Raw genomic sequence first — 18,704 nt, 5'->3', positions numbered from 1 at the left:
CACATTCATGGGTTGGTGACAACATCTTCAATGTGAGTTTACAGAATAAACTATGACAACTGCAGTATTGGTCATTATTTGTGGCAGTGTTCATTAATGCAGCAGTAGAAGTGCCTTGCACTAATTCTTAGTGGTACTGGCTCCAGCAAATACATCCATCATGTTCTTTAGTACATAAAATAAAGTTCAAAGTTTGGGCTTGAGCTCAGCATCTCTGATTGCTTGAAGTACTGTCAGTAATGTTCAGCAACTTCGCTCCCTGACAGTGGATATACACTAAAGTAGCTGTGAGAGTTTTCTTCGGTACCAAACAAAAAAAACTCTCAACAAACCTAACACCCATTGGAAACCCGGCTTTCTGCTGTAAGACCTTGCCTTCACCAAAAAATCAGTCCAACTAAACAAAAGCAAGGCACTAACCACGCTTTTTTCCTTTAGGAAAAGAGTGGAAGGAGAAATATTTAATGGCAGAAGCTGATGATGGTGCTGGATGTGCTGCTCTGGAAAGAGCTGCTGCTACAGAGAGCCCTGTGACTCCAGTACTGAACTGAAGGAGCACCAACATCCGTGTCTGTGCAGGATATTCAGCAAGGACATCACTGCCTGCACGGAAGCACAGACTGATAGTCTCACTGTTGCTACACAGAACTAAAAATCAAGGCAAGATGAGTGAAAATAGAAGGTATCATCCCAACTCTTGTCTCCAGCAGGGTCTACACCAGAGACGCAGGGCAGCAACACAAGCACAGCACTCACTGTAACATCACTTTCCCCACTTGTAATGGTGTGAGCCTCTCGTACTGCCAAGGGAAGCGTCCACACAATTAATTAGTGAGGCTTTTCCCTGCGGGCTCCCCTCGGGCCCGGCTGGCCCTGAGCACGGCGCTCTTGCACTCCCCGGGTGCCCCTCACCTCCGGGAGGGCTGGCACCGGCGGGGCGGCCACCGCGGCCAAGCAGCCGCTCGCCTCACCACCCTCCTGTGCCCGCCACAAGCGGGGAAACCGGCGACAACGAGGAAAATAAGCGATAAGGAGGAAAATAGGCGATAATGAGGAAAATCGGCGATAGGCGGCAAAATCGGCCGCAGCCGCTCAGCCACCGTCCCAGCGGGCCCTGAGATCGCGGCGACCCCGCCTCCCGGCCGTGCGCCGCCACAGGCGGGGCCGCGCACGCGTGTCACAGCGGGACTGTAAGTCTCCATTTTGTGTTAATTTCACCCCCTTGTCCCTGTCGCCGCTGCGGATCGTTCCAGCGGGAGGAGCGGGGTGCAGCCGGGGAGCCCGAGGGCAGCGCTGCCCACTCCCTGAGGCGGTGCCGCTCCCGTGCCCTCCGCGCCCGCCGCCCCCTCACGGCCCTACCATCCTCCTGTCTCTACCCTCCGTCTATTGAAATACCCTCGTGCGGACGTTTCGCGCTAATTAAATTTGTTTTATATGCCCCTCGTGGCGGTGCTGGGGCCCCTCGGTGAGCAGCAGAAATAGTGTGTTATAGCAGTTCCATTAATTCCTGTGCTCAGCAGAACGCAAGGCAGTCATTGCTACAGCCAACCCATGCTCGGATCACTGAGACTGAGCAGTCGCTGAAGTTTAAATTTCTGTGTAACGCAGTAACGCTTAAAACCATTTCAGAAACCTTATGTGCTTTGTCGAAGTGATCGATCAAGTGCTTTTATACCAGCTCCTAAATGATTTTAGCTAAACATGGGTAGGCTGCCTGACTATACCCGACACTAGATAAAGGTAGCTATGTTTTTCTGAGGATAGTATGTGTCCAAGGAATAGATTCATATTGCAGATTCCTAGTAACCCATTTCAGAAATTAAGAAAATCAAGATTAAGGACAAGAAAAAACCCCACTCCCTACCCCCTCCCTAAAATAGTCCTCTTGTTCTTGGCTATAGGATGGAGCTCAGGGATTTTCAGCTAAAAGTTTTGAGACAAAGAATTATTTCAGGTTTAATTTTTTTTTTGAGGGTGTAGTGTGATTAAAAATCTTTCATGATTTCGTAATCTTAAAAAGACTAAAATAAAAAGTTCAGTTCAAGGAGCAATTGCACAATATGTCCACCTGTAAGCAGTTTTTAAAGTACTTAATTTTTGAATGTTGGCTGTTAGTGATTCAGATAAGACATTACAGAACATGTCCTAAGATGTTAATTTTAAATTGAATCACTGAAATGTCTAATGGAAAAATGGCATTAAATGTTTTGTCTTTTTTCTCAGGACACGATGTCTCATCTCCAATAAATAGCAGGTCCCCATATTTCAAAACCTACATTCACATTTCCTTTCAAATGCAGTTTTAGACATTCTGAATAATTTTAAGTCTTTGAACAACAGGAGAATACTTTTCCTATCTTTAAAAGTTACATTCGGTGCGCTGAAAAATTCAAGCTTAGGTGGAGCTGGCACGTCGCCCGTGCCCATAGAAACCCTTCCTGCACAGCCCTCTGAGGGACAAGGAGGCAGCACCAACAAAACCACCGAGCTGTGCACGGAAACCGTGCAGACAGCTCGCACTTGGGTGAAGCTGGAGTTTGGATAAAGTTGGAAAAAGCAGCCTACACCCTCCTGTTACCAGGGTTAAGGCTGGTTCCAAGGAAAAAGCCGTGGAGGCAGCAATGTTGTGGCAGTTTTAGTCTATAGACCTCACACTGGTTTTGTCCTGTGTTTGCCTTAGTGCCGGGAAAAGCTGAATTTGTTTACTTGTCAATTTCACCACTTACTATGAAACCTTTTGTTTATTTCTTTCAGCTTAATTTCCTTTTTTTCCCCTTTTGGGGCATTTTGTCAGAGGTGCTGCTAGTTTCATTCAATGGGAACTGTTACTTTTTCAAGTATAACAATTCTATGTAAGTTCTAATTCAATCTCTTTGAAATGTACTATTATAATAATGCTAATTTAATTGGCATTGTAGTTTTGAGAAAACTTAGAAGAAATAAGGCAGCAATATGTGAAAGCTGTGAGGTGTACTTGTTTTCATTCACTTATTTATTAAACATTTAATCCATTTTTCAGATGCTTTTATTCAGGTTATAATTTTGTTTTCTTTGTTAAGGTTTATGTCTCAGTGTTAGAGTGCAATGAGAAGAATAAGTTACACAAAGCCTGGAGTCATAATGATGTATTTTAGTTTGACAGCTTTTGAACTGTGTGTTTGCAGTTTCCACTGACTTTGCTAGTGACCAATTAATACTTTTACATTCTGGGAAAATTGGAGGATATAGAGATGCTATTGGAAACAATGGGTCAACTCATGTAACTTAACACTGAACATGGGATTATCCACTTGTCTTGCATATTACAACTGTGTATGTACTTTACAGGATTTGCCTTTTTGTAGTTACAATGTATAATCCTCTCATTCGTTTTGTCATCTGTCACATGAATCCTTTTGTGAATTTGCAGAAAATTGAATTACTCAGTTTTATACATGTCAGTCATTCTTTCTTCTCCAGAATCTGCAGATTCAATTATGTCAATTACATGTATTTATATTATAATTTTGCCTATTTCTGCAAAGGTTAAAAATATTGTCACTTTCCAACTTTGTCAGCTGATTTGTGTATAGAATGTCTTTAGTGTGTAAATAAACAGCTTCAGACAAATTGGCCATGCTTGCTACGGAGGGCCAAATGTTGATATATTAAGTCTCCAAGAAAAGCGTTGTTGACTTCTCTAGCTCAGATCCTAACAGGAGAATGATTACAAAATGCAAATTGGTTACTTTCAAGTATTTTGGTGCTGTGTAGGCAATGTTTAATTTTGTGCATCAGTCTAAGTTGATCCAGTTGATCCAGTATCATCCATATTTTCTCCTTATTAAAATAATATCTCAAGTGTCCTTTTTGCCTTCCTATAGATATTTTATCACTTAGATTTAAGTTATTCTTACAGGGCTACATCGTTTTGTTGCTTTGTTATTTCCATAAGCTCTAGGGGGAGATGGACGCTTTAAAGAAAGTCTTAATAAATTACATTCATTCTTCTTGTCTTTCTCAACTCCACCAGTAATTTATCAAATAAAACTCTCAGACATGTTTGGTGCAATGTGTTCCTTGTGCATCCTTGCAGTTTACAACTCATGTTTTCCGAGTGCAGTGTTCAAATGCATATGTGATTGTGTTTTTTTCTTTGCTTGTTTGCTTTTTATTTATTTATTTCTGTTTAAGGCCTAACCAAGTCTTTGGGTTTTTTTGCTGATAAAATGCCTGCTGGGTGTCTTTGGGTACCAGGGAGGGAAATATGATTGTCCCTAAAGCTACAGGATAATTCTGAGTATCCGTGGTAAACTGTCAATGTCAGAATAAGAAGCCATTCACTTTTGCATTAAGTTTTTGTGGTGAAGGAGTTACCTCTCCACATAATAATGTGCGCACAAACTACGGATAAAATGGGTTGTATGGGAAAAGCAGCTTCATAATCAACATTTAAAAAGCTTTACTGGTAAGAAGGGAACTTGCATTAGTTGAATATGATTCCTGTTAGAAAGGGTTGGATCTGGCCCTGATTGTGCCTAACCCAGCAGCCTCAGTGTCCCTGCAGTGTCCCTGGGGACTGTGCAATTAGATTTCACTTGTGCTCTCTGTGACTCAGCTCTTGAAAGGGTTTTCTGCAGAAGACCTTAATTAAGACTAGTTCCTCCTCCCTTCCCTTAAATTCCAAGACAGTCTGCTAACTGTATTCCTACATGGAACAGACTGGAATATTGCTGAAAGAGCTCTCCTCCACCAGTGCTCGGACTGTGAGGGGGAATCCCAGGCTATAAAAGGCCCCAGAATGGAGGTTCCTAGGACTGTAATCCCTGAGGGGGATGTGTCAGGGTGGGAGGGCTGAGGGTACCTGCAGAGGGGAGCAGGTCTTTGCATAGGTCCCTGAAGATTGTTACAGTAAGAGGATAGAACTTTTCAAATTGATAGAGTGCTTCTCCTCTTGGAAGCGGCGTGGCTATTCTAGTAGCAAACTTGAAAAATTGCAAAGAGGTCTTGGGGAAAAAAGCTGGTTTTAATCTTTTGGACAATACTACAGAAAATGTCCTAATTGTGAGATTTAAATAAATCTTTTTATTTTATTCAGACTATGTGCTTCTCCTCTCATCAATTTGCACTGCAATACACTGGGAATATTCCCAGTGTAGCTCATCAGATTTGCATTGTAACACATAACAGCAGCTGCATTTTTCTGCTTCACATTTGTAACTACTTCAGAGTACAGAATTTCTGTATTGGCACTGCAGTGATGCCTGTTACTTTATCAAAATAATGCTCTGTCTTACTGCATGAGGAGCCAAAACCATTTGTATCAATTCTTCTGAATATAAAGGGTTTTTTAGCATTAATGTTTGCAGAGATTTAGCAAGGTCTTAAGTCACTAAAAATCAGATGTGTCTGGTAGGTATTGGCCTTGGCAGGTGTTTTGTTGCTCAGAAGTCATTGCATACTGACTTGTTGGAATACTTTATATATGTCATTTAATTTGCTTTCAAAGTTATTTCTGAAATGTTAAAGAATAAGGCTTTAAATTGGCGTAGTGCTGATGCTTGGCACTAAGTATGCATATTATTTATCCTGTTCAGTGTTATTATGCAAATACTGAAAATTAAGTACCTTCTAAACTGTTTTGCTGGATTTGTGCACGAGTCTTAACTGGGAACTGAGAGATAATGAAGGCCTGTTCGAAAGCAGTAGGTAACACATGAGGCTCAAATTTGCATTTAGCTGGCATTAGGAATGAACATCAGTGTTCTGTTAGTGAAAACAAAATAATGATTCCTTAAACTGGTAGGAAGTAAACTGTTTCATAGGGACTTTGGATTTTGAAATAGCTTTTAAATAGCATTAATGCAGTGATGTTTTTCTAGATGGTCACTAAAATAAAAAGGTGCTTGATTTTGTTGTTTTCTGTTGTCACTACTTTGACTGTTTTGATGCTTTACCTGACTTTTGCTACCTTCCTGATACTTCCTTTTCAAAAAGAAAAAAACCAAAAAATCATTAACTTTGTATACTTTATCCATGATCTTTTTGGCATTTTTATGAATCAAAACCAATAGCTTCATTACTTGCTTGTTTAATATACAGTAGCAGAGCAACCTGACAGTCTTTAGATCCTTCTGTGAAAGGACTTTGAAACTGCACTTGCAGAGAAATGTATGTCTCCTTTTTATTTCTTGTGATGTGACATGTAATGATTTCAGGCTTTCAGTCTCTTTTTAGTGAATATTGTGTTATTAAATATTTAAGAATTATATGGTTGTGATGAATCCTATTTCAGAAGAGCAGAATTTGGTTCATTGCAGAGAAATTTTCAGGTGATATTTGTTTTTAAAACATTCAATATTAGAACGAGAGGAGGGAAGGTCAGAAGGGAGCTTGCCTAAATCTGGGCTTTGTGCGTCTCTTAAGTCTTATTTTTGATGAGGCAGATGTTTTGCTGAAGAAAATGTGTAGTCTTGTTTAAAAATATGATTAGGTTCACATAATTATCAGAAAACCAAAATGCAGACAAATAGAGCTCAAATGAAGACCGTATGGTCTATCTAATATTTTTCTAGAAAATTTTAGGACCCAGGACTTCAGCTTCCATTGCTCTGCAAACCCTTGTAGGAGTTGGATTTAAACTGCAGTGATGTTATTGTTTGGGGAAGTGTTGATTGTCAAACTGCTGTGCCTGTTTGTGTGTTGCTGCAAACTATTGTCAACTAAAGTGTTCAGCTGGCATTATACACTGGTGTAAGATTATTTTCCTATTAAAAACTGTAGTTTTAAAATACTTATATTATTAAATATATTTATATTATAAATATAAGAAGTTTTTCTACGTGTAGCTATCATGAGTTGTCCTACTAAGGACTGAATTGGAAAAGGGAGAATACAGAGAGTATTCTTGGCACTCCCACTGTAGCAGTGCGACTGTTCAGTGGGGGATAATAAGTAGTTGTGGGGTGGGAAGCTATTTATCTGCAAATTTGTAATAAAAATCAGGATTAGTGTTTGAAGTTCTATGAGAGCATTTGAATCAAGAAAGAAGTGGTTGGATATATTGAAGCTAAACAGTGCAAAGAATTTACTCAGGATACAATTTGAGGTACTCGAAGGTTAGACAAAACCATTTTAGTGTAGGTATTTTGATAGGAGTGGTCAAATAAAAAAAAATGACTTTCTGAGGAAAACGAGTTTTTTTAAAGGTGTTTGTTTGTCTAAAGATGTAGAAAATTGCTTAAAAATTTGAAAGGAAAATATGAAACTAAAAGTTCTAGTCCATTTGGCAGCTGCTTTTCCTTTATTTTTCTAGTGTAATGTTACTTTTTGGTTGTGTGTGAGCATTCGTTGTATATTGAAAATAGGAATACAAAGGCAGCATTAGAAAGGATAAAATCATTCCACATTATTTCTTAAATGTTTTATAGTTATTGTAACACATCGTAACGGGTTCTCTGTGTATTGAGACTGGATGATGCAGTTATCAATAATATTTGCCAATATTGTAAGGAACCACCCACTGCACTCTGTGATTTATTTCCAGGTGCCAGGGCCTCTGTAACTCTGTTTGCAAGGTCAGAATGCTTCACACTGACAGACTGAGCAAGTGTCTGTACACAGTGATCAGCTCCCTTCTCAGCTTCCTGATAAGCTGAATAAATTAAACTCCTTAGTAGGAAAAGATGAGGATATCAGATAGCTGTTGCAGACAAGCTGTAAAATTCTCAGTGAGTAAAGGAGAGAGAAGAAGACCAGAATAGTGTGGCAGAAGAGAAATGTGATTGTTGCCATAATCTGAAAGGGTTGGCTGGCCTGCAGCAGTTTCAGAGAATGAATCAGGGACACACAAATGGAGGAATGCTGTTCTGGAAAGCCGTGTTGTTCATGATCCCACCTCAACACGTGTTAGCTCTCAGCAAAGCTGGTTTTCAGAATGCTGTTCTCTTGCTTATTGTCTCAGAGGCCATGTCCAATAGTACCAGGTTTGCTCACAATGATCTGTGTGGATAAAGGGACCAAATTCTTTAGAAACACATTTGGCTCATCTTGCTGCTCATAAGAACTACAAGGGTAGTACAGATTCTACAAGGAAACAGCCAATATAGAGAATTCATTTGTGAGCCATGAATACTTATAAATTCATGTAGTTAATAGTATTTGCTTTACATTTCTTTTCCAGCTGTTCTAAGTGGTTTATTAAACTGAACATCTCCTTGTAAATGCTAAGAAGTGAAGCTTTAAAAGCAAGTAGGCCAGGAGTAATTTAGATTGGTGGTGTTAGATAAAGTGCATTATTTGACAAAGCTGTGTTGTCATATTGCATCCCCCAGCTGGGCAAATAATTACTGGAGATCTCTGTCCTGATCACTGTTGCTTTTTCTCAAAAGTACCAAAGCCAAACTTCAGCTTTTAAAGTGTCTTTATTTAGTTGCATTTTACTCTCATGCTATCTCTTCCAGCTTGGGCAGAATTCTCTTGTTGCTGTTGGCATGGAAGTTCTAATTTGATGGAGGTTGAACATTGTGAACCTCAGCAGGGCTTTTGGCTCCTCATGCTAATAACTCTCATTTCATCAGGCACAAGTAATAGAAGCACTTGCAGTGACCTGCTTTGGGGATTCTATAAAATATGAGGTTTAACTCCTGGTGTAACATCTGTCCTTCCACAAAGGAAGGTGCTGCCAGCTACTTCAGCTAAGGCTCATTGGTGTGTATTTCTGAGAACTTTTGCTCTTTGTAACTTGAGCTTTTTTACTAGTCAGCACTGCTTGTCAGGTTTATGCTGCAGATCTTGATATTTTTTAGTCATTAGCTCTGAAAAATCTAAGATAATCAATGGAACTGAGAAGCTTTAAGCAGCCATTGCATGCTAGATGATCAAGGAGGTAACTACAGGTCACTCCTACAAAACCTGAATTTTAAAATATTTGTGTAAATTACTTTTTTTTTCCTTTTGATGTCAAGTCTTCATCTTAACTGAGAAGAAACATGCATAACTGGCAGAAAGGGCTTTTCTGGCTAGAGCTGGTTATGCAACTTAGCCTGATATTGAGGGAGTAGAATTTCAGAGGAATCCTTTCTGAAAAGAAAAGATATTTTCTTAGGGATATTTTAAAAAATATTTAGAGATGGTTTTATTTTGGTAAAATGTTGTCTTTTTCTTGCCCTAAGTAGTTTTGTCATCTTTGTGTTACTACAAGGAACCTGAGACAGACTAACATTGTGCAAATCTGATTAAAATTATCTGTGCTGTTTCAAAGGTCAGGCACACTCAGTGAATTTGCTTTCAAATTATTTTGTTTATTCTGTGTACGTATGCATCTTGAGCTCTATAAAGGTCAAGAGAAGAGATTCATTTTGGAATTTAAATAAGTTGGATTTTTACTGCTTGTAGCCCTGGTTAGTTTCATTTGAACTGATGAAAATTGTTTTCCTTTGTTGGTTTTGTTCTGCTGTCAGTTTTATTTTTCTTGTGAAACTTGTTTGTAACTATGAAGTCTATTTGAAAATAAGACAGTATTAGTAATGCATTTCATTTTTTTGGCATTTTATGTTATCTTAAAAATCAAGTACTTTTTGTACAAATTGAATAGTAGTCTTGCTTGGTTTTTGGTTTCTTGGCTTCTTTAATTCATCTGATAGACTGTTTTCTCAACTAGGACAATATATTTAAAGGATACACAGCCTTTAACTGTCTCTTACCACAAATGGTTTAATAAAATAGGCATCGTGATGCAATTCCTGTAGAATTTATGAGTCCTGCTATTAATGTTCAGGCTGAATAATTTAACCACAAAAGGATTCGTGTGTGTCTTGTGAAGTGTAACTAATTGCAGTTTTCAGTCACAGAAACAGTGACAATTAGTAAGGAATTGGGCTTCTATTAAATACAAAAGGAACTGCATTGCAATATAATAATATTTGTCCTAAAAAAGGCTGTTATATAAACCCCCTTGCATTCCAGTTCTGTCTCTAGAATGGTTGAAATATTTGGGGTTGTTTGACACACAAAAAAAATCAATAATACTTGTAGGAATGAAGAAATTTTCAAAACAATAATAAAGATTTTCACTGAAAAACGAGTATATTTTTCAAAGTTTACATTCACTTGAAAAGTCTTGAGCTGTTTAACCAAATCAGATTTTCCTGTCAAGAGCATTCTGACATTTTCTTTTCTGACTTCAGGAGGTGAAATCTGAATGAGGCAGAACGTGCTGATTGAATGAACACAGTACTAGAACTTAACAACATTCTGTGTTTTAATGCACATTTTACTGGAGGGATGGACCAATTGTGCAGTTACATGAGAGGTTAAGAAAATTGTTCTGAGTCTTTTTCTGTGCAGAAGAATGTAAATCTCATGTGAGCAATTCTGTCTCATGTGGGCAGTTGTGGTGCTTTCAGAAGTAAGTAATAGATGTTGATGTAAGCAGAGCACTTGTCTACCTTGTCAAAGATTGGTTCAGTGTGTATTCAACCTGCAGTTGCTTCCGTCTGTGTGGATGTAACCAGGCTTGGCCATCAGTAGCAACACACTGTTTTCTTTTTAGTTTATGCAAAAAAAAAGTTGAAAAAATTGCTTTAGCAAGTTAGGCATTTGCCCAGGCTGGTTGGCTCTAATTTAATAGGGCAGACATTGGGCTGCTGGGTGCCTCCTTTGAAGGACACAGAAGATGGTGGAGCCTCAACTGGGTGCCTTTGCTTCTTGGGGTTTTGCCAAGATGCTGCTCCTGCTTTGAGGCTCTTATTTTTCTTGCTTGCCTCTCACTAATTAGTATAATTTGTAAGCTTCCCTCCACTGATTCATTATTTTTGGTAACAGGCACTGTCATTTCTCTTTACCTAAGTGTTTTCAATGAGAAAGATTTCTGTGCCAGCTTTTCCTCAGTTTTGCTGTTTGAATCCTACTCCATTAATTAACTTCAGTGTTTTATACCTGTTGTGAGATGTAGCCTTCCCAGTGCTGCAACTGAAGCTGTAGCTGTTAGGCCTTGACAGTGTAATTTAAGAAAAATTAAAAAAAAATAAAATTGGGAATTTTAGGATATTTGAATTAGAACTTAGAATACATTTTATAACAAAAACCCCCAAAATTCCAAGCATTGTGTATACTTGACTTACTTGGAAAAATTTCTGTTAAATAATATGTTATCCTGTTTTTCACTTTCTCAGGTGTCAGGGGAAAAAATTGCCTTCTAGTATTGTGATATTAACATTTTACATGTCACGGTAATTCTGATGCATGGCTGGTTTTTAGAAGACTTGCATAGGTGGGATAACATCCCAGTGTGATGGATGCTGTGATGGCACATCTCTGAGAGGGGAGCTTGAGGGTACTGACTGAGTATCAGGATCTGAGTGCAGGGGAATAGAGAAGAACAGAAAGGAAGAAATGGTGGAAATATTGTTCTTTAGAGGAAGATTAATAATACTTAACTTTGGGAGTTATATGTAAGGGCTGATGTTGCACATAATCAGGATTCTGGCTTATATAAATACCTTGGGTGCTACTTAGAGCTTCTAAACTTACTTTATTATTTTCTTCCAGAACTGTGTTGCAATATAGAATCACATTCATTTTCATATACTTCCATGTACTAAAACATCTGTTTTTAAAACAGTGGAGGTCTTTTATATAAAAAAGAAACTCTTTTGAAAAGTTTGGGGTTGATAGTAGATTCTGAGGTATTAGGTACCAAGAATCCTGTGAGATAAATTTGGAATCCTAGAATTAGGAATACTTTGTCCTTGAATTTTTTTGTTATTATTGGATACTGAGACGAGAGCAGTGGCTTTCTGTGTATGGAAATTTGGTGTATGATGTGACTGTGCTATTGTGGGCACTGCATAATCATGTACTTTGCTGCATTTGCACGTTTATTTTATTTTATTTTATTTTATTTTATTTTATTTTATTTTATTTTATTTTATTTTATTTTATTTATTTTGTTGTCATTAGGAAGCTTATAATGGCTATTTCTCTTGCAGTGTAGGAGTTACTTCCTAGATAGAATTCTCTGTTGGATGGTTTCAAACTGGTATAGCTTTATCTGAATATATATATGTATTAATATACGCATTAATATTCAATAAATACGTTAATATGTATATATTTATGTTAATGTTATTAATATATGTATTAATATATGTATTAATTTTGATATATCATATTGAATCTGTTTGCTGCCATGTTGTGGTGGATTGCTTCAGTTCCCTTGGATGCTGCTCATTTATTCTGTGTGTGCAATGCCGGTGATTCTGGGAGCGTTCTGGGGCTCTTCCTTTCAGATTCCTGTGGATATGCACTGCAAACAATGGAAACTCAATCTGAGCACAGCTGATGTTTTCTGAAATACAAAGCACACAAGCGCCTTGCTGTTCTTGCAGTTGTGTGTGCACCTGGGATGGCAAATATCAGTGGCTGCTCTTGTCTTCTGGCGACAGCACTGCTGCTTTTGTGCCTGTAAACTCCTGAGGCTGAAAAGTTGTGGCTGGATTCTTCCTTTGAGCATTATTCATTCTGTCCATATATATCATGTGTTTCTCTTGTTGCTTAGGGTTCCATGCTCAAAATTGGCTGAATTTGTTATGCATTTATTGAGTTCCTTTTTGTTTTGGAGAATATGTACCATGTCTTCAGGAAGTTTGAAGAAAAAAACTGGAGAATACAAAGAATTAAGTGTTGTTGGTGATGAAAAAACATAAGTCAGAAAAAAAATTGATAGCATTGTTTAAATAACTTCTCATAAATGTGTAAGATTCTCATTAGTCCAACATCAGAAGTCTAATGAATATTAATGAATGAGATCAAAGACATTTAGAAATCAAAGCAAGTAAACAACAATTATTTTAAAGAATTATATAAGTTTTTAACTGCACAAAAATATGAATCATCTTAATGGTATGGCTCCATGAGAAGTTTTTCTTGAAAATATTTTTCCTGAAAATTTTTGTGTTGAACTAGAAAGGCAAGTATGAAACATAAACCAGAAAAATAGATACATCAAAACCTGAAATATTTAAAATGTCTTCATTATGCTGTATTGAAAAACCTAAATTAAACTGTGGAGTCTAATAGGCTGGGAATTTTTACTTGGCCTGAGTCCATGATTTGAGCTTGACTCAGACTGTCAACACAAATTGGTAAATATTGAGAAGGAAATTACTTTTGGATGTCTCAGACCTTTACTGTTTCCTTCTACATTTCTAGTACTTTTGGACTAAATGTATCCGTGCTGAAACATATACATAGTGCAATTCTGTTAAAAAGATGGCTTTACACATCATTTAATACATACAGGATTTTGATCATCAAATATCAGAGTATGACCAGAACTATCTTCATGTCATTATCTGCTTTTCCAAATCTTATCTAGAACCAGCATGTGGTATGACCTGTATACGACAGTAATTTCATCTTTGAACAGTACATGCTTGTAATATAGCATGGGGTATTCCAGCATCACAGTATGGTGTGAGTAAATCTTCCAAGACTGAGGGAAATAATTTGAACAATTTATTAAATATTACTTTTCATTATCTTTACATTTTTTACTATCATTCATTTAATTATTTTATTTCACTAAGAATAAAAAGTTTTACATTAGGTGGTGATCTAAAAATCAAAATAATAGATGTAGGCTTGAGTTCAGGCATCTTTTATTTTTATTCCTGCAATTAAAGAAAACATTTTATATCTCTATAATTGTTTTTAGAAGTCTGTGATGATTTTAATGCATTTAATTCACAAAGACCATAATGGTGCTGTAACTCCAGAGGCCCCACTCCCCTGGTGCAACATGGAGAGCGTTGTGCGCATAAAGCACCCGCTCCCTCTGGGCAACAGTGACATTATTTGACAGTTTGTGATTCCTACGAACTTTAATGGCAAAGAGGATCCTTCAAATACTGTCAGAGAAACAGTTTCATTTTGAGCTTGGATATAAAGCTAATGGTATCTAGCAGCTTTTACTGTCACTGAATCAAATTCCTCAAGTAGAAAGAAGGGGTGACATTCTGTTTTAAAGTGACCGTATGTTTGACCCAGTTTGGCGATGGCGGTGTCATCACAATTGTATCTTGCTGCTGTAGGCTCTTGCGGCCTGACAGGCGGAACAAGTTGCTTTAGCTCACAGAGCTCATCTGTCACACTGAGCAGCTTGCAGCTTTCTGTTATCTGAATGAAATGTGGAGCGAGGACTTCTCCCTGCTCCCTGCCTATCAGCATAGTCAGCAACCTGCTCACACCCCATTCACATGAAATGAAATGGTAGAAGAAGAGAGAATTAGAAAAACTATTTCCAGAGATGCAAATGTAAGCCACATTTAATAATTAAATGACATGTGGTTCAAAAATAATAATTAAAAAAAAACATGTACAGGAACTAGATGGAAAGTTAATTTCCAAAGAAGAATTGCAATTTCCTTATCTGAAATGAGAGATGGAAACTTTTAATTGTATATTTAAGACCCAAAACTAAGAAGAGTTTTATAATTTGGTAGGGCAGTGACAGGCATCTTTTTTTTCATCACAAGCACTTACTTAGCATTTGAAGTGTTCAAACCTTTATCAAGATTTTATTACATTTTCCCAAAATAGTGCATCTAGAATTTTGTACCTTAGGCCAAACCTTGCCATAATCTCTACACTCTTTGTAGTTCTGTGATAGGAGCAACGTTAGGGCACTGATTTTGGGCTGGTTGCTCTTTGAAGTTCATATGTGACTAACTTGGCTGCTTTGTTGTTGCAATGACCAATTTTTACTTGTTTTGAGAATATTGGCAAAGGGTGCACAAATCATAATTCTTAGTAAATGCTGATTAGTGTTTTTTCCTATGTTAAGCATTGGAAGACATTTTTCTAGCCTGTTATGTCTAGTTTTAAAAATGTTTTTACTAGAGTAATATTTCCAGATAAAACTTCAGCCAGTAACAACTACCAAGTGGTTTCTGTTTTTTATAATAATGATTGTGGCAGTCCACAAACAAAATAATTCACATGTGATACATGTCAGGAATGCCTTCTGTTATTCAGAAATGAGATAGATTATAGTTAGGGAGAAACCTGTTAATAATGTTTTATTCAGAGTGATGCTGTACAACATTATTCAAAAGGAACACACCAGCTGGAATTTTCATCATGGAAATGATGAGCTGAATCACCTCAATCTAATGAAAAATAGGACTATGGAATGTATAGTGTGAATGTATGAATTAGGAAGATATTTATATCTTTGGATTCTGCAGCTTCAGTGGAATAGAAAGGGTCGTTCTGTGATCGATGGATTTGTGGTGAATTGCACAAGATCTGAGAAAATGAGGATTGCATTTATCACATCTAAGGGGAATGTCAAAGTGTGTGTCTGCCCATAACCCCATCAGTGGTAAAATGATGACAATGTGCCTTTGGGAGATACCAATCAATATGACTGTTGTAAAGCTCAACAACGACTGATTTCATTCTATCTGATGAGCTCTGGGGGTGGCTTAGAGAGCTATGGAAAGGAAAAAACCAAAGAAAAACGTCAGGTTTGTACCCTGACCTGCTTTGCAAAAGTTTGAAGTAAGTCTCATGAAAATGAAATGGGACATAATGTTCTAGGTTGGAAAAAGTTAAAGATGTTCAGCTGAATTCTGTTCATCTGGTCATTACAGAGAGCACATACGCACTAAATAATCATTGAGAGCATGACATGGAACCAGAATGAGTGTGCAATGAACTTTCCAGAGTGCAGTTAGTTGGGAAAACCAGTAGTTCTTGGTCTCCTTAAAAAAAAGTAAAAAAAAAAAAAGAAAGAAGGTGATGATAATTCATTCAGAAAGCTCACTGGTTTGCTCAACAGAAATAAATTCTGTGATTTCTGACCAGAATAAATCATTGGCAATGTCACAGATGAAGAAAATCCAAAACAAGCTCAGAAGTAAAATGTAAGTGAACAGGCACATTTTAAACAGCAGAAAGCTGCTGCTTCTGTCACAAAACCTGTAACACATAAAGGCTAAAATCTATTTCGTATATTGTTTTTCTTTTCCCAGTAAGAACTCTTAATTGGATTTTCTGTGGACAAGAGTGAGGGATTTCTGAGGGAATAACCCAAATGCATGCTGATAAAAACATGCATATATAATATAGGAACACTTAAAATCTCTCTAAATATTTTCAGCAGTGGTGAAGACAAAAGCACCTGAAATCTGTGGTGCTATTTCCTAATTCTGAAGTTCCTAGCTAAAAGATCTGCAGCTTTGTTCCTTCACTTGACCTGTTTTTGTTGGAATGGGTATCTTACTCCTTATGTAGCCAGCTCTTCTAGTCTAAATAATTTGAAGAATCATTATAATTTAGGTGCAATTCTGAAATTAAAGGAGGGAAGAGGGTAGAAGTGGGAGGTTTTGGCAGCAGTGACAAGGTGCAGACAAGAAGTAATTCTCCATCAATTTTTCCAGGAAAACTGAAGCAAAGACTCAAACAATTCTGGTTTTGCAGAAATTTGTGTTTCTTTTTGTGCTAAACTTAGATAAAAATTGTACCAAGGGTTATGAGGTAGAGATTGATAGTTGTACAGATCGGAAGAGATCATTGAAGTTCTTCCTTTGAACTCCTGAGTGGGGAATGTAAATGTCTCTCATTTCCCTCGATGGAGGCTGGTAACGCTCGGCTGAAGTGGATCTGCTGGAAAGCTTCTCTTCATTTGAAGAGACTGAGGGGGATTCAGTGCCCACTTCCTTTGGTAGTTAGTTCTACCTGTTTATTAATCGTCTTCCAGATTTAACTTGGGTTTGTGCAAGTTGATCTTTTGTCTGTGTTGAGTTGTCTTGCTGACATGCAGGGCAGTCCCTTTTAACTTCTGTGGCAAATTGGCATTGGCCAAAATTGCTCCAGCCTTGGCTCCCCTGTCCATGTACAGGGCTGCTGGATGAGTTCAGTGTTAGTGACCAAACAGTGGGGTCATTAAAGCAGTAGAGGAAAGCAACATCTGTTTGTACAGACTTTTTCCATACAGTAGTAGCTGTACCAATTAAATATGATTATTAATGTATAGGCCAAACATGTATTTATTATCCCTTTGTAGTCTCACATTACAGAAAGAGGATACTCTACAGGTAAGTGTATTTCTTACATTGCAGTGACAAGCATTGCCTTACACCTTTTATGTTACATTTACAGATCTGCATGCAGAGATTCAAGATAAAGCTGACAGGACAACTTCTTTAGCCACCTGGCTTCACTGTCAGAAAAAAAAGGGTGAGTGATAAAGGGAAAATGTAAAGAAAGTTGATATACTGGAGGTGGATATGCTGAGAGTCTCCAAATCTTAGAGAATAAATGCTGACTTCTGCTTTGTTCACAGTGGTTAAGTTGTGCTGGTGTAGTTATGTTTGCAAAGATTAATGCCAGTGTATTTAAAAATAAATGTACTGGTCCTGCGTCTGCTCCCTTGATTAATAATGCCAGGTGGGAAAACCAAGAAAATTGAAAGTGACTTTTTAATGGTTCTTCTGAATTTCCATGAAGCTTGCTTATGTAGTAGTGTGCATCAAGGATTTCTGTGGAAAGCAGGAAATTAAGATAGATAAGGCTGCATAACTGTGGATTTTCACTGTGTATTGAGTGGATAAATACCTAAAATTTAGCTAGTAGAGCATAATAGTTATCTGTGTGTATAATATCACAATAACTTTAGTCTTTTAAGATAATTCAGCATTCTGTACTTGCTCATAAAGGTATAACATAATTGTTCTTTGATTAATAGCTAAAGTAGAAATAGGGTGGCTTTTTTGCTAAAAAGAGACAGGCAGCCTGACACAGACCCGTTTTCATCAATAAGCTATTTTGCTGAGATTAAGGTATCCCATAAGCTTATATTTGTTTCAGCAACTTCTTATTTTTGTTTTTCACTTCATCTTCACCTTTTTCTGTTGTCACATTCAGAAAGTTGAACTGGGATAATTAAAGCAGCCTGCAACATAAAAGAAAACATAATATAGAAATTCAAGATAAGTCACATTATGCAATGAAATTTAAATTGATATGATTTTTTGTTTTTATAAATTGTAAATTGCTGTGATCGACTGTTTACAGACCAGTTAAATACTAGATTTGTACAGCCCAGAAGAAACAAATGTGTGCTATGCTGTGGTGTGAATTTGCTTTTTTTTCTGATCATGTTTGCCTTTTATGACATGGTACATTAATTTTTAATATATATAGGCAGTTGAGCTGTTAATAGGTAAAAAATACATAAAAAAGAGATTGAAGCAAGCAAATATTTCTAATAAATAAAAGTATTTTCAGAGGAAAACATTTAAGGGAAGCTAGAAAGAGTAGGTCTGTATGTGGCAGCAGCACTCTGTAGGTTTACAGCTGTTTGTACCTGTCTAATCTTCTTTTTACCTTAAGTTATTGTGGTAACTGTGGTGTTTCCTGCTATAGGTGATCTTGAATCAAATAGCCGCCTTATAATTATCTTTAATTTAGATAGATTTGGCTTCCATTTAATACTCACATATGCACACACCCAGTTCTTTCTCCTGTTCTTTATTTGGGAACCGACTGAAAATGTCTGTTCGATCCCTTGCAGTACCTGAGTCCTTTAGGTGGCACATCTGCACAGCTGCTGTCAGGTGCTGTTACCCACATTAATTGTCAGACTTGCTTTTCCTTGGAGAGATCCTGCCAGGAGGAAAATTCTCTGGAGAGGAGGTGGTGACTAATTCTGCCCTCAT

At 37.5% G+C, this 18,704-nt stretch overlaps 1 protein-coding gene across 2 annotated transcripts in view; it reads left to right on the top strand.

Moving 5' to 3' along the window:
- Positions 1–1,053: 1,053 nt before the first annotated feature.
- FHIT (fragile histidine triad diadenosine triphosphatase) overlaps positions 1,054–18,704 on the top strand; it is a 520,065-nt gene continuing 502,414 nt past the window's right edge. For both annotated transcript variants that reach the window (XM_030956937.1, XM_030956938.1), the window contains exons 1-2: positions 1,054–1,190; positions 17,146–17,223. The gene's annotated coding sequence lies outside the window, so the exon portion shown is untranslated. The remainder of the gene's footprint in view (positions 1,191–17,145; positions 17,224–18,704) is intronic.

Source organism: Camarhynchus parvulus, chromosome 12, assembly GCF_901933205.1.
Source record: "Camarhynchus parvulus chromosome 12, STF_HiC, whole genome shotgun sequence".
Taxonomy (NCBI): domain Eukaryota; kingdom Metazoa; phylum Chordata; class Aves; order Passeriformes; family Thraupidae; genus Camarhynchus; species Camarhynchus parvulus.
Note: the sequence above shows the minus strand (reverse complement) of the source record. Positions and strands in the feature narration are given on the sequence as shown.